Source organism: Temnothorax nylanderi, unplaced genomic scaffold (genome assembly GCF_030848795.1).
Source record: "Temnothorax nylanderi isolate EJ_2023f unplaced genomic scaffold, tnyl_v1.0 TNYL_tig0314_pilon, whole genome shotgun sequence".
Taxonomy (NCBI): domain Eukaryota; kingdom Metazoa; phylum Arthropoda; class Insecta; order Hymenoptera; family Formicidae; genus Temnothorax; species Temnothorax nylanderi.
The window spans coordinates 135518-152452 of NW_027249376.1; the positions used below are offsets into that span (position 1 = coordinate 135518).

A 16935-nucleotide genomic window follows, 5' to 3' on the forward strand; every position below is an offset into this window, starting at 1 on the left:
CACGCACAGTCTGCATTCGTATGTATTTGACCGGAAATGAATGTCCGGGAAAGAATCTACCATATGAAATCGTTTGTATTTCGTATGAAGACTTTTGAAGTGCAATTGAAAAGGTTTGTGAGTCATTCGTTTAATTGTAATTAATTGATTATTTTTACACCATGCATTTAGCCGAAATAGATAAATTAATAAAAGTTTTTATACAGAATCGTTTGTATTTCGTATGAAGAGTTATGAAGTGTGATTAAAAAGGTTTGTGAGTCACCCAGATAATTTTAATTAAATATTTATAAACTCGGTAATTATAGCCGAAATATAGATTTTTAGTTATTCATGTTAAAAGAAGAAGGCGCTAGTGTTCCCGAAGGTCCGTCTGCAATCAGAATTAATATAAACGTTTTAAAAATTATTTTATAGTGAAATAAATAAATATACAGACTAATAAGCCTGTAATTATAAGCGATAGTTGCTAATTAAGTTTGTGACTCATATAATTCCATCTTGCAGAGGACCTCCGTAACGAGATCAAAGATGTACCAGCTGTGCAGGGTGAAGAGGTTATCTCAAACGCCCTGCCACAGCCCAATTGAGCGACTCAAATGTCATTACCGCTGAGAAGTACTTCTTGCCATTTGAGCATGTCCGAGCAACCGAATTGTCCATTGCGTTCCACCTTGAATTTTTTTTACAGTCGTTTATTAGGATTGCTCTACTTTTAAATTGAGCGCTTTTAAATGTATTATTATTAAACTACCGATATCGATATATTATTAGTAATTTAATATTAAAGCTTGACAGAGTGACGTAAACTAATTCGCTCATAGTATTATAACAAAGTATTATGCGTTCAAATTCTCGAAAGCTAGCTTCTTTACTATATGCTCTCTTTTTATGTCGATCGATTCAGATAAAAATCTCCGAAGTCTTTCTTTCTCTCGCGATATTCCTAGAGTAAAACTGTACAAAAACTCTACGAAAGTGGCGATATTTTTCACGGATCTGGTTTGAGGGTGCCATTACATGGAGCGCGGAAACGCGGAAACGCGGAAACGCGGAAAGAAAGTAACTAGATTCCGCGTTTCCGTCGCTTCTTTCTATCGCATTTGAGCGGAACAGCGGAAATCATGCGTGTTTTGTGTGTGTGTGTGTGTGTGTGTGTGTGCCAAGAAGTGCTAAACAATAAACATCAAGTATATAACTTTAACAGTTAATATCTCAATGTTGTAACTAGATTGTAATATTAACGCCATCTATCGTCTTTAGGTTTCTTGGTTCTCACCATGCGTAGTGTGTGCACCTAGTGCTACTCTATTATTACACTTTTTATTTTTACTAAGTTGTACGTCTGCGCGCGCCATTAATTCCGTTAGCGTTCTCTGCGCACACTTCGAGTCTCTACCGAGCGGCACACGACACGACACGTTTTGTATCGTTCTTAAGAAATACATTTCGATTAATAAGAAACTGTCGTACGTTGAATTGCAAACCCAGCCTATTTACAACACTCAAGCTTGAGATATTAAATACAAGATATTAAATACATATACAATATTTTATACAAGCTTGAGTAACTCATTGAAGATTGTTGATGACATTCTGAGATAGTTGAAGTATTTTTCGGGATCTGTCAATCTCATCTCTACAAGTAAATTGTTGCTGTCACCTTGTGCAAGTCTTCTTTCTTCGGTAAAAATAGGTCGTACCCATATTCTTCGATTCTTTTTGTCTTCCAATTTCTTGTAACGCAAGTACAAATAATACATTGAAGTCACTTTTTTCATTGTTATTTCTGCATGTCTCATCGGTTCATCTCTTGCTTGTATGAGAAACTTCATAATAATCATTAACATGATATTTGGATCCATGATATACTTTTAAAATAATTAATAAAATACACGAAGTACAAAATAACTTTTTCTTCCGAGATTTGTAATCGATAGAATATATATATATATATATATATATATATATATATATATATATATATATATATTTGGAGTCTTTCGCACGTGCCACAACTAGCCTGCACTAGGAGTCACGGCTATAGAGCACTTATGCATTAGCGCTTGTTCTACCGAATAGTTTATAACAATTAAATCACTTTTCCAATTTCACGGAGAAATATCCACAATATTCTAAGCGGGATAGAATATATTATAAAAATACATAACCTATCTGAGGTATCTGCGTGCAACAGTACAGAGAAAAAGAACGAACATTTGACGCGTCCGTTCCGCGAGTTTGTTTCTCCTTATATTACATGGAGCACAATTTGCGCGGAAAAGCGGAACAGTATAGTGACAAATAGACATTTGTATTCATTTCTTAAAATTGTGTTTACTTAATTCATTGCAATTTTTATTAATTATGCTTATCTTTTCAGCTTACCCAGGTAGCAAACACAAGTCATTTTGACGTCAAATACTAGTCATGTTTGTACAAATGACGTCAAATGACCAAAAAGCGACTATGTCTTTAAAAATGACATTATACTGACGTTATTCCATAACATCATTATGACGTCTATTTTTAGTCATTTTTGGTTAGGTTAGTCTATGACATCGGCGACTAATAATGGACGTTTATAAGACGTCATTTCTTAGACCATCTAAAGACGTCATTTTAAAGACGTCTTAAAGTCGTCCAAATAAGGTCTTTTTGTAATATAACTATTTTTACTTCTTAATATTGTTTAATAAAGTAATAATAAAATAAAAACCACAAAATTAACTGCAATATGTTTGTTTAGCAACTTTATGATTGAAGTGGCGAATTTATGGTATAAGTGGATGTAGTTGCGTGTGATTATAGTTTTATGATAACTATTTCACGCAGTGTTATAGCTATCAAGAAGATTATCATTACAAGATTTTTGAACACTTTAAAGATGTACCTGTTATAGACAAGTACAGTTAATAAGGAAGCATCAGGGTGAGAAGATCGTCACTGTCCACTAGATCATCGAAGTCAAGCGACTCGGACGCGGTACTGTACTAGGATGGGTGACCGCCTTGAGAGCGGCTATACGCACATGGCATGTAACGAAACAGTTAAAAAAGTTTTTTTTTCTTAGATAAAGAAAAAAAACATTTTTTTATAAACGTTTATCAAGTAGACATTTTAACATTTTAATTTCATAAAAAACATTTCTAGAAACCGGTATGTCGTACAATGGACCTATTTTTGCCGTCAATAAGACGTCAGAAAATGACGTCAATTGTCTGTGACATTAGACCGTCATTTTAACGTCATTATGCCGCCAGTTAGTGACGTCAGGAATGGTCAGTAAAGGACCAAAATTTGACGTCAAAATGACTTGTGTTTGCTACCTGGGTATATGCATTGAATACAAGCATTTTAATCAATAAATACCGTTAAAAATTAATATTTTATAATTCTCCGTTCCGCTTTTCCGCTCAAAATGTGCTCCATGTAATATAAGGCATTCAAAACAGACGGAACGGATCAACGGAAATCTAGTAAATTTTGTCTTCCGCGCTTCCGCGTTTCCGCGTTTCCGCGCTCCATGTAATGGCACCCTCAAAGAGCCTCGTTAGGGTGCAAACTCAGGGTGCCATTACATGGAGCGCGGAAACGCGGAAACGCGGAAGCGCGGAAGACAAAATTTACTAGATTTCCGTCGATCCGTTCCGTTCATTTGTTGCCTTATATTAGGGTGCGTCCCCATGGAGAAAGAAATAGCGGAACGGAACAGTAACGGAAAAGCTATGGTGGGGGGTTAGCCAATGAGAGTAATTCCGTCTTAATTCCGTTCCGCTATTTCGTGGCCGGGATCCCCATGGCAAAAATTTTCCGGAACGGAACAGTAACGGAACACAATTCCACGCAATTCTACGCCATTGTCGCAAACCGGCAAACATAGTCGCATAACCTGTACGCAACGTGTATTTTGTTATAATCGCTGGTAATTGTGCTTTAAAGACACTGAGAACTGCTGAGAACAGGCTCGCTAAATGTTTAATAAAAAATTCGCCTACAAAAGTATTATAATATTCTAAATCTAAAGTATATCAATTAATTCACACGACATGGTAAAGTATTCATTATATATGTATTTTATCTACCAACAAGGTGTATGTATAACAACTAATATATTTATATATTTTAATTTTTTAGGAACAATATAAGTGTGGGTATTGCAGTTGGATATTAAAACATGACCAACTTGAACAGTATTCTTGCTTTGCGAACAATCTACATTCATTAGTGATGGATAATGAAAGAAGACTTTTTATAACAGATAATAAAAATTTCTAAAATTATATTGTTAATAAATTGTTTAAATTTATCCACAAGCGATCTTTTTGTTTTCTTCCTCTTTGTTTCACCGGCAAACTACTATCGTACAACGCGGGTCTGTTTTTTACAGCTGAGATGAGTTCCTCATCCAGCCTATCTTTATCTTGCACATTACCCAGGTAGCAAACACAAGTCATTTTGACGTCAAATACTAGTCATGTTTGTACAAATGACGTCAAATGACCAAAAAGCGACTATGTCTTTAAAAATGACATTATACTGACGTTATTCCATAACATCATTATGACGTCTATTTTTAGTCATTTTTGGTTAGGTTAGTCTATGACATCGGCGACTAATAATGGACGTTTATAAGACGTCATTTCTTAGACCATCTAAAGACGTCATTTTAAAGACGTCTTAAAGTCGTCCAAATAAGGTCTTTTTGTAATATAACTATTTTTACTTCTTAATATTGTTTAATAAAGTAATAATAAAATAAAAACCACAAAATTAACTGCAATATGTTTGTTTAGCAACTTTATGATTGAAGTGGCGAATTTATGGTATAAGTGGATGTAGTTGCGTGTGATTATAGTTTTATGATAACTATTTCACGCAGTGTTATAGCTATCAAGAAGATTATCATTACAAGATTTTTGAACACTTTAAAGATGTACCTGTTATAGACAAGTACAGTTAATAAGGAAGCATCAGGGTGAGAAGATCGTCACTGTCCACTAGGATCATCGAAGTCAAGCGACTCGGACGCGGTACTGTACTAGGATGGGTGACCGCCTTGAGAGCGGCTATACGCACATGGCATGTAACAAAACAGTTAAAAAAGTTTTTTTTTCTTAGATAAAGAAAAAGAACATTTTTTTATAAACGTTTATCAAATAGACATTTTAACATTTTAATTTCATAAAAAACATTTCTAGAAACCGGTATGTCGTACAATGGACCTATTTTTGCCGTCAATAAGACGTCAGAAAATGACGTCAATTGTCTGTGACATTAGACCGTCATTTTAACGTCATTATGCCACCAGTTAGTGACGTCAGGAATGGTCAGTAAAGGACCAAAATTTGACGTCAAAATGACTTGTGTTTGCTACCTGGGTATCTTCGTTAGTTTCGTTAAGGTCCTCATCCAGCCTTTATCTTGCACATCCATCTTTATCTTGCACATTGTCTTCGTTAGTTCCGTTGAAGTTCTCATCCAGCCAATATTCATCTTGCACATTATCCTCGTTGGTTTCGTTAGTCTCGTTTCCTGCAATAACAATTTATTAGTAAAGTAATTTAAACAATTTATTAACAATATAATTTTAGAAATTTTTATTACCTGTTATGAAAAGTCTTCTTTCATTATCCATCACTAATGAATGTAGATTGTTCGCAAAGCAAGAATGCTGTTCAAGTTGGTCATGTTTTAATATCCAACTGCAATACCCACACTTATATTGTTCCTAAAAAATTAAAATATATAAATATATTAGTTGTTATACATACACCTTGTTGGTAGATAAAATATCATACCCAGGTAGCAAACACAAGTCATTTTGACGTCAAATTTTGGTCCTTTACTGACCATTCCTGACGTCACTAACTGGCGGCATAATGACGTTAAAATGACGGTCTAATGTCACAGACAATTGACGTCATTTTCTGACGTCTTATTGACGGCAAAAATAGTTCCATTGTACGACATACCGGTTTCTAGAAATGTTTTTGATGAAATTAAAATATTAAAATGTCTACTTGATAAACGTTTATAAAAAAATGTTCTTTTTCATTATCTAAGAAAAAAAAACTTTTTTAACTGTTTTGTTTACATGCCATGTGCGTATAGCCGCTCTCAAGGCGGTCACCCATCCTAGTACAGTACCGCGTCCGAGTCGCTTGACTTCGATGATCCAGTGGACAGTGACGATCTTCTCACCCTGATGCTTCCTTATTAACTGTACTTGTCTATAACAGGTACATCTTTAAAGTGTTCAAAATTCTTGTAATGATAATCTTCTTGATAGCTATAACACTGCGTGAAATAGTTATCATAAAACTATAATCACACGCAACTACATCCACTTATACCATAAATTCGCCACTTCAATCATAAAGTTGCGAAACAAACACATTGTAGTTAATTTTGTGGTTTTTATTTTATTATTACTTTATTAAACAATATTAAGAAGTAAAAATAGTTATATTACAAAAAGACATTATTTGGACGACTTTAAGACGTCTTTAGATGGTCTAAGAAATGACGTTTTATAAACGTCCATTATTAGTCGCCGATGTCATAGGTTAACCTAACCAAAAATGACTAAAAATAGACGTCATAATGACGTTATGGAATAACGTCAGTATAATGTCATTTTTAAAGACATAGTCGCTTTTTGGTCATTTGACGTCATTTGTACAAACATGACTAGTATTTGACGTCAAAATGACTTGTGTTTGCTACCTGGGTATATAATGAATACTTTACCATGTCGTGTGAATTAATTGATATACTTTAGATTTAGAATATTATAATACTTTTTGTAGTCGAATTTTTAATTAAACATTTAGCGAGTCTGTTCTCAGCAGTTCTCAGTGTCTTTAAAGCACAATTACCAGCGATTATAACAAAATACACGTTGCGTACAGGTTATGCGACTATGTTTGCCGGTTTGCGACAATGGCGTAGAATTGCGTGGAATTGTGTTCCGTTACTGTTCCGTTCCGGAAAATTTTTGCCATGGGGATCCCGGCCACGAAATAGCGGAACGGAATTAAGACGGAATTACTCTCATTGGCTAACCCCCCACCATAGCTTTTCCGTTACTGTTCCGTTCCGCTATTTCTTTCTCCATGGGGACGCACCCTTACATGGAGCACAATTTGCGCGGAAAAGCGGAACAATATGGTGATAACTAGACATTTATATTCCTTTATTAAATATGTGTTGACTTAATTCATTGCAATTTGTATTAGTATGCTTATCTTTTCAGTTTATTTATTGAATACAAGCATTTTAATCAATAAATACCGCTAAACATTCTTATTTTATAATTCCCTATTCCGCTTTTCCGCGCAAATTGTGCTCCATGTAATATAAGGCAACAAATGAACGGAACGGATCGACGGAAATCTAGTAAATTTTGTCTTCCGCGCTTCCGCGTTTCCGCGTTTCCGCGCTCCATGTAATTGCACCCTCATGCAGCGGAACGGCGTACGCAGAAAATCGCGGAACGAGAGCCTTGACCAATCACAAGCGTTCCGTGATTTTCAGCGACTTTCCGCGGTTTTTTAGTGGACAGTTTTAACATCTTCTTCGCGGAACTGCGCAATTCCGTCATCCGTGTATACATACATGTGCATATGTGTCATGAATGAAGAGAATTGAATCGAACGAGAATCAACATGAACAAGACGATTAATAATTTCCTGTTCACAACCGTACTTTACCGTACCGTAACCTATTAACAGTATCGGTTAGGTTAGCGGTGCCACATTTGCAATATCCGTTACGCGAAATCATCGCCCGAGGTACCCATGGAGCGGAATGAGCAAGCGTAATCCAGCGAGAAATGACCCATCGAATCGACGTTTAATTGACGTCGAAAACGTATATCAAAAAGTAATTGAAATATTCATCGATCTCGATTGAAATGTGGTATTACTTTCGATGACTTTTCAATTCAGAATAAATCGATTTCGACTCGATATTGATTACTATTTCCTCACTGCAGCTATTATTAGAAGCCATAAAACATAATCTTTTTCTTGTATTATACATTAAAATAAATGAATATATTCACATTCCACTACTTATGTGTTCAATAGTATATCGAAAATACATCGAAAATTATCTATTTATTTCTCCCCAATATCTTTATTAGAAGAGGATCACAAAACTTACAATGGAAATAATTTTTACAATTAATTTATTTATCTAGATAGAATTGCACATAGGGGAGACCGGGGCTAGACCGTTAGTTTTTTTTCGGTGCCGATTTTTAACAAAATAAATAATTGTAGTTAAATGTGGTATACCACTGTAAAGAGTGAACTTTTAGCTACAAATTTTATACAGGAAATTTTTATCTACGTCGCTTTGTTTAACCGGTATAGAGCAAAAACGACAACGGTGCAAAAATTGAAATCTCAAAAATGCCGGGGTTGAACCGCCACCCCCCCGGGGTTAATCCGTTACACTGCATTTTCAATACATGTACGTACATCTAATCCTGAAAAATGATAGGATACATTTTGATAATTGTTTTTTAAGAAAAAAATATAAAAATTTATTAAAAATTTTTATGCGAAACATTATTAAAAAATTATTGTTTTACCTATTCCATAAAACAATTTAGCCACGTGAATACAGAGGTTAACCAAATCGTAAACTCCCCAACGGCACGTCACATTGTCAACGCGGGCAACCACGGGGAACACGCGTGACGGCGTTCCGGTGCCATAGGATCAGCGCGGACCCTCGAGCAACCTAACCAAGCCGCGTTTCTCGCGGGTGAGCGATAAATAGCGACAGGGGGGTTAGAAAAGCTCGCGGTGGAGCGCGACCATCTTACCGACTCGACGGCGTCCTCGCGCCGATTCCTCGACGCGCCGACGACGACGACGACGACGGCCACGACCACCACGACGACGACGGCCACGACCACCACCACGACGACGACGACGACGACGATGACCACCACGACGACGACGACAACGACGACGACGATGACCACCACCGACACCACCACCACTACAACGGCGGCGACAATGACGCCGAGACGATGCGGCGAATGCTGGACGATGCGGTCGCACGCGCGACTGTCACTGACACAACGACCAACAACGACGATCTACCGCGCGCTCGGCATGTCAACTCTCGCGCGGAAATCGCGGGATCTCAGAGCCGTGCCGTGTCTCGCCGACGTGCCGTGAGCACGAGCGATCTCGAAAACAACGGTCCGCCATCTTTTCGGTCGGCCAAAACACCCGTTTTGCGACGATACGTGCGTACCATTTCCCTCCTACACAAATTGACACTGACGCACGTGCAAGGGAAGACAGAATCACGCCGCTCGAGGGAAACCTAACCTGAAATCGCCGTGAGCTGAAATCGTGCGCCCGGCGCGCCACAGTGACGAGACTAGCGGACCAGCCCCGGGTGCTTACTAGCGGATAAGCCCCAAACATAAGTTTCAGGTTTGATCGCCCACGAAATATTAGACATTAACGATAATGAAAAAACTACACTGGATTCGTGTTCAGCATGCATTACTCTTTATAATCACGTACCTCGAGATTTGGAGAGCAAATATTATTGCAGATATTACAATATTTCCACGCGCAGAAAATTTCACTTTCACCTTCCGAAAACACGTTTGCCCTCGTAAAAATCATAACACGGCAGGTAACCTGCCGAAACTCCGTTGGTCACATGGGTACCATAAGCAGCGTTTACAATGTTAATAGCGAGTTCGCACAATATACAGGTTCCGAGATATTTGATTTGGCGGATTTACCCCGTTAGCGGTCTAGCCCCGGTCTTCCCTATATGCACATTTATTATTACAAAAATATATTACTTAAGTCTAGATAGAGTTGCATATACACTGGGCAACAAAATTATCGCAACAAAAATTTACGTAAAAAATTTGCCCAACTTCAAATAAGCATAACTCCGCGAAAAATTGTCATATCTGAAAGATTTTTTTTTCATTTTAAAGGGTGAAGTCTGTATTTTAAGGAACCATTGTTAGATTTTGAATTTAGCCTCCCGCCCTCCCGCCGTTCTTCCAAAAGTAAGGACGTGTTACGTCTCCAAAAAATTGCATACTTTGACACATTCTACGGAGTAGAATAAATTTTTTTCGTAACTATCATGGCAACCATCGTAAAATAAGGATTTTTCCCTGCAAATTAAAAAAAAAATTAAGTCCGTACGATTTTTTTCACCGAGTTATGGCTTATCAAAGTTACCTATGCATTTTTGTGCATTCAATCACCGCCAACATTAGTATTACCCGATGAACACTACGGGGACGTTATTGGTCGGATTTTGCCTATCGTGTGTGTGTGTGTGTGTGTGTGTGTGTGTGTGTGTGTGTGTGTGCGTGTGTGTGTGCGTGCGTGCGTGCGTGCGTGCGTGTGTGTGTGTGTGTGTGTGTGTGTGTGTGTGTGTGTGTGTGTGTGTGTGTGTGTGTGTGTGTGTGTGTGTGTGTTAGCAGAGATTTGGGCACACTGATTTTCATTCAAACGAGGAATTGTTACGATTTTGTCGTTTGTTTTCGAATGAACGATACAATACAGTGATTGCAATACTGTGAAGTTATACTTACAGAAGTATTACAAAACTTCACAGTATTGCAGTCACTGTATTGTATTGCTCATTCGGAACCAAAAGACAAAATCGTAACAATGCCTCGTTTGAATAAAAATTAGTTTGCGCAAATCTCTGCTAACACACACACACATACACGATAGGCAAAATCCGACCAATAACCTCCCCGAAGTGTTCATCGGGTAATACTAATGTTGGCGGTGATTGAATGCACAAAAATGCATAGGTAACTTTGATAAGCCATAACTCGGCGAAAAAAAATCGTACGGACTTAATTTTTTTTTAATTTGCAGGGAAAGGTCCATATTTTACGATGGTTGCCATGATAGTTACGAAAAAAATTCATTCTACTCCGTAGAACGTGTCAAAGTATGCAATTTTTTGGAGACGTAACACGTCCTTACTTTTCGAAGAACGGCGGGAGGGCGGAAGGCTAAATTCAAAATCTAACAATGGTTCCTTAAAATACAGACTTCACCCTTTAAAATGAAAAAAAAAAATCTTTCAGATATGACAATTTTTCGCGGAGTTATGCTTATTTGAAGTTGGGCAAATTTTTTACGTAAATTTTTGTTGCAATAATTTTGTTGCCCAGCGTATATGTATTTATCATCAAAAACATATATTATTTACGTCTAGATAGAGTTGTACATACATGTATTTATAATCGCAAATATATATTATTTAAGTCTAGATAGAGAATATATATTGCACATATTGTATATTTATTATCACAAAAAAACAGATTTGACAGATTGACTTAGTGCAATTAACATAGATTGATTCAGTGTAATTAAGATTTAGGAAACCTGAAGTTTGTCATTAATGCATTTCTTTTTACAAAGTCAATTCGTTTAAATTAAAAATAAATGATTAAAAGTAAAAGTAAATGGTTATTTTATATCCCAAGTAAATTGCGCCATAACTTGTTCCTAATATACTGGTCATATATATGTACGGCAAAATATAAATAGTCTTGTATGCAAAATGTAAAAAAAGACATAGATTGTAAACAAATTAATATTAGAATTAGTAGAACAGATGTGTATTTAATTTTCTCTCTTTTATGAGTCTATATTTTTGAAATGTTTGACTTTGAGAATAAAATATCTGTACAAAATCAACATCTCTAACAATAAGTTAAATGTTGAAATAGATATAATATAAACACTTGCTATGTTAAATGCCATAAATAGCATATAATAATTACTGATATACCCTTATGGAAAAATACACTCAACTTTTGGTGTTAACCGTTAAAAAAACACCATAGAAAAACCCTTAAAGTTGGGTGTGATTTCGGACCGCCAATTGAAGGTTAACCATCATTTGAAGGTTAATCTTCAATTAGCGGTCCGAAATCACACCCAACTTTAAGGGTTTTTCTTTGGATAATGGTTAACCTTCAAGTGATAGTTAACCTTCAATTAATGGTTAATCCTTAAAAATGACGGTATAAATCCTAAAAATATGAACCCTCAAATGAAAGTAACAAATATGGCGTCCCAATGAGAATCTCTTAAGGGCTCCGCTCGCTGAACCGGACTCCTCGCCTCGACCCTCCCTATCGGACGCTAGCTGCCGCAGCTCTCCCTTTCCTCTGGTGGTGAGCTCTCCCTGGTGATCCGACTCTCGCTCGGTTGGTCTCCAGAACATGCGCCGCAACGATCAATCCGTCAAGAAAGAGGTAACGGACTCGACACGTTCGAAGAAAAGCAAGCAAGTGCGGCCATGATACCTAACGAGTGAGGAAGGAGGTGGGGGCTTTTTGAGAGTGGCGACTCGCGCGTCGCGCCATCTAATGTGAAACGATCGGGCGTTGTAAAACGCGAAAAGAATTCGAGCGCAATATCTGAACAAATTATTTAATTTTTAATAAGTCCAATTATTAATATTTATTTTCATAATTGAACTTATTTTTTATTTTGATAAATGTAAATACAAATATCTTATTGTATTAATATTTAATGTTAATAATTTAATTAGTTGCTTAATTTAACTTCTTGTTTAATAAATGAGCGGATGTAGTACTGAAAATGTACCTATTATATAATATTTTAATTTTCAAAATTGTCAAATTACAAACAGGAATTTTGTTGTGACTTTTACAGTTATAAAGTAACTATTTAATGGAAACGGAAGCCTGAAAAAATTAATATTGTAACGCAATTATTATAATGCTCAAATCATAAAATATTTACATTATCCATGTCTGCCAATACAATATAATTTTTTATTTATATTGTATTCTATATAATGGCAATGTTATTATATATTTGACAGGCAAATCAAAATAGCTTCGAATCGACATTGAAATGATGAAATATCGATGTCTTAACAGAAAATACATAATTTGCCTGTTTACAGTCTGGCGCGATGAATGTATGTCACAAATAATCTCTTCTTTAAAAAAATGTCATATAGCACAAACATCGAAATAAGCTTCAAATTTCGAGCATTATTTCGATATGATGTAATATCGATGATTTCGACGTCAATTAGACGTCGATTCGATGGGTCATTTCTCGCTGGGAACGATTAGTATGTCCCAATAATTACTTTTTAACCATTCTATTTACAAATAATAATTATTATTATGTTCATAAATGTTACATTTAATGAGTTTCCTGTTAGAAATATTTAACTTAATGCTTAAAATATTAAAATAAAGCTTGAACAAATTTCAAATGGAGACCCATGATTGGTTGCATGCAATCCGCGCTGCTCTCGATACGCTTCATGAGTACCTCGGGACCGTGAATCTGCGTAACGAAAACAGCGGAACGCTTGTGATTGGTAAAGGCTCTCGTTCCGCGATTTTCTGCGTACGCCGTTCCGCTGCATGAGTTTGCACCCTTAGGTGTCATGGCCGCACTTGCTTGCGTTTCTTCGAACGTGTCGAGTCCGTTACCTCTTTCTTGACGGATTGATCGTTGCGGCGCGTGTTCTGGAGACCAACCGAGCGAGAGTCGGATTACCAGGGAGAGCTCACCGCCAGGAAAGGGAGAGCTGCGGCAGCTAGCGCCCGAGAGGGAGGATCGAGGCGAGGAGTCCGATTCAGCGAGCGGAGCCCTTAAGAGATTCTCATTGGGACGCCATATTTGCTCTTTCATTTGATGGTTTATATTTTTAGCGTTTATACCGTCATTTTAAGGATTAACCATTAATTGAAGGTTAACTATCACTTGAAGGTTAACCATCATCCAAAGAAAAACCCTTAAAGTTGGGTGTGATTTTGGACCGCCAATTGAAGATTAACCTTCAAATGATGGTTAACCTTCAATTGACGGTCCGAAATCACACCCAACTTTAAGGGTTTTTCTATGGTGTTTTTTTAACGGTTAACACCAAAAGTTGAGTGTATTTTTCCATAAGGGCTGTCTCTTAAAGATAGTATTTTTTTATTGGTTGAGGCATATCTACTATCAGATCTGACACACAATCTACTAAACCATCAAGAAGATCAATAGAATGTATGCCAGTAAAAGTACAAAGCTTAGCATCAGTGGTCAACAAATCTGGAAGGGTGATATTTGTTTTTTCTGTTGACTGATGAAGATTGCCCATAGTTGGAAATGGAATTGGTGTCACTTCAAAGTTCACTTGATAAGCTTTATCTAGAGTGTTTGGCATTTCACTAATGACGTCAGCCAAACTTCGTCCCACTTCATCTGATGATTTTAGAGGCCTCAAATCTATCAAGTTTGCTTGAGTAGATATTTCACTAAATATTTATTTAAGCAAACATATTCTTGGCCTTGAGGTGAAGGAGCTTCTATTTCATTATCATCTGAATGAAATGATGTGCTTATTTCTTTTGCAATCCCATCATTTTCTCTGAAAACAACAATAAAGGGATCAGAATTAATTCACTTTCAAAATTTTTTTCTTCAGTAACTGTTTCCTTAAAAAAAAGTATACATATATATAAAATATAATACTTACATTTCATTACGCTGTCGAGCATGGGCTCTCCACTGTCTTGCCTCTTTCTGCCTTTTTTGGGCTGATGTTTCCAATTTGTCATGTGATCGTTGCGGTAGTTTTTGGGAGGGCACGGCATGAGGAAAAAGTTTATGTCGTTTTAAATCTATAACAATCATACAATACACAAATCTCAATAGAAATATGAAGACTAAAAAAACAGTCATCCTGAGGATAATACTTTTTTAAATTATCTACGAGTTATATACTTTAACCTTATATCAAATACGAAACTTTTATAAAGACTAAATCAGAAATAACTTGAAATTACTTCCAGGAAAATAGTCTTTAGGTAAAAAATGTTGGGAGCAAACACGCATTGATGATGATGCCGGTTTGCCCATCTTCAGAGTCCTCTCCCATTTTTTCTTTAGTTCTTTGCTTTTTGGAAAGAAATGTAAACTAATTGCTGGTGAAAAATACGTGGAACATTGAGGAACACAACAATAATTTGTGACTCTCCTCTTCTTTTCAGGAGAAGAGCTATTTTTTTCGTTTGTATGCTCCATTTCTGCTGTAAACTTGCACAAACTGTCTCATTTACGCTAGTTTGCGATCCGGCCGCTAGGCGCGCTGGGGAGAATCTTTGCGTCGCCAATTGCGAATCACCGAGTACATCCGATTCATTTCGATGCTACACGAGTATGACGTAAGCTTAGACAAAAGTGGTGGGAATGCGCAGTGGTCTGACACGGTATGAGCATACTCTTGTATTTATCCATGCCTGGACCGTCCTCGGGCGCGAAACCCGCGCCTTGTGACGGCGGCGGGGACGCTGCCACGATGCAGCAAAACTGCAACGTCACAACACCCCATCCCAAGAGAGAGCATACCGGGCTCGGTTGCCTCTACTTAGCTACTCGCCCCCGGAGGTACCGTTAAGAGCGATCGTGCGATCGAAATCTCCAGCGAAGGGCTCCAATTCAAAGGGACAAACACAAAATGTTACAAAACAAAAACAAACAAGAAAAACTCTTACTCTCAACCTCTCCCCACGCATCGCAAGAACTTCGAAAATCGCGATCCGGGAACGCAGTCGTCAAGCTCCACCGTTTTTCCCGTTTCGCATACCGATACGACGCAAGTCGAGCTCATTACGACAGCCTACAATAACTAGGTGCCTCGCGCTTGGTGTCGACCGCCCACTAACTCCAAAACACCAAAACACCAAATGTAGGGTCCCTCGCGCCTGGTGTTGACCGTCCAACCTACTATCCCCAACACCAACGACGCGTCGACAACAGAGCGGGAGTATAACCCTTTTTCAGCCGAGTACGCCGGCCGGCCTGTACAGCGGCTATTTTTGCTACGCCGTTTTCGGCGAGCACACTAACACTAACTCGAAACGACGCGTCGATAACAGAGCGGGAGCGCGACTCTGGGTCCTATCGTGGCTCTGCTACGTATCGTCAGGCTTGCGCGGCAACGCTTAATATCGGATACGACGGTTGAATATTAACGGCGGGGCTTTTCACGATCCGGAAATCAACGAACTGACAGAGGTCTCGGGGTGGGTTAAGGATTTAACGTTCCAGATCCCATTTGGCCTTTATTTACAGCCTGAAGAGGTTCTCCATAGTTCGCGATAGCGACGATAATTGCGATAGCCTACGAAAGCACACTCGAAGCGTGAGTCCCAAAATAACAAAAGAAAAGAACCAATAGCAGTGACGCGTATATTATTCATGATAGGGTTTTAAATCTTTAACGTGAATCTTTCCTACCGGGTTGCCTAACAGGTCCGCGAGCTCGTAAACTACTGGCGACAGAACCCTTTGAACTAAGAAGGGACCATGAAACTTAGTGGCTAATTTGACAGAAAGATGTTGAGCGGCGGACGATAAAACGTGCTGTCTCTTTAATACTTGATCACCCACGGCAAATTGACGGTCTCGTCTACGTAAATTGTAGTACTTGGTCTGTTTCATTCGCGCGGTCTCTAAATTCTCTACAATCCATTCCTGCAACTGCTGGATTCGCTCCATCCGCTCTCTCCAAACGGCGGGATCAGAACTTTCTACCGCGACAACAACGTCTTCTCGCCCGCGAAATTGATTGACAGGGGAGTTGTGGTTTCCTCCCGAAATTCAAAAACGCGGGAGTCGCCTGTAGTGACGTATGATGCGCAGAATTAAGCCCCTTGCACAATGCCAGGCAACAGGCAATAGGAACAGGGAATAGAAATCAGAAATCATGTATAAATGCAGAATAAACAGTGACACAGGCAATAGGCACAGAGTTTCCGTCACGTTGGAAATTCTGTGCCTATTGCCTGTTGCCAACCAATCATAGCATTCGAATTTGTTAGGTTGTAATTAACGATTTTTTGGTTATTTCCTGTTCCTATTG

The 16935-nt window shown here is 37.9% G+C and overlaps 2 long non-coding RNA genes across 3 annotated transcripts; one reads left to right on the forward strand and one right to left on the reverse strand.

The window, feature by feature from the left end:
• The first annotated feature begins 280 nt into the window (after positions 1 to 280).
• On the forward strand, positions 281 to 1911 carry LOC139781081 (uncharacterized). The gene is made up of 2 exons (XR_011720418.1): positions 281 to 1220; positions 1511 to 1911. It is a non-coding gene; the product is annotated as an uncharacterized lncRNA (long non-coding RNA).
• Positions 1912 to 5359: 3448 nt separating this feature from the next.
• On the reverse strand, positions 5360 to 9799 carry LOC139781082 (uncharacterized). 2 transcript variants are annotated; one of them, XR_011720419.1, is made up of 3 exons: positions 8840 to 9799; positions 5608 to 5731; positions 5360 to 5535 (listed from the first exon to the last, which is right to left on the reverse strand). It is a non-coding gene; the product is annotated as an uncharacterized lncRNA (long non-coding RNA). The 2 variants fall into 2 exon arrangements; XR_011720420.1 differs by lacking the exon at positions 8840 to 9799 and adding an exon at positions 6882 to 7382.
• Between the last annotated feature and the right edge of the window lie 7136 nt (positions 9800 to 16935).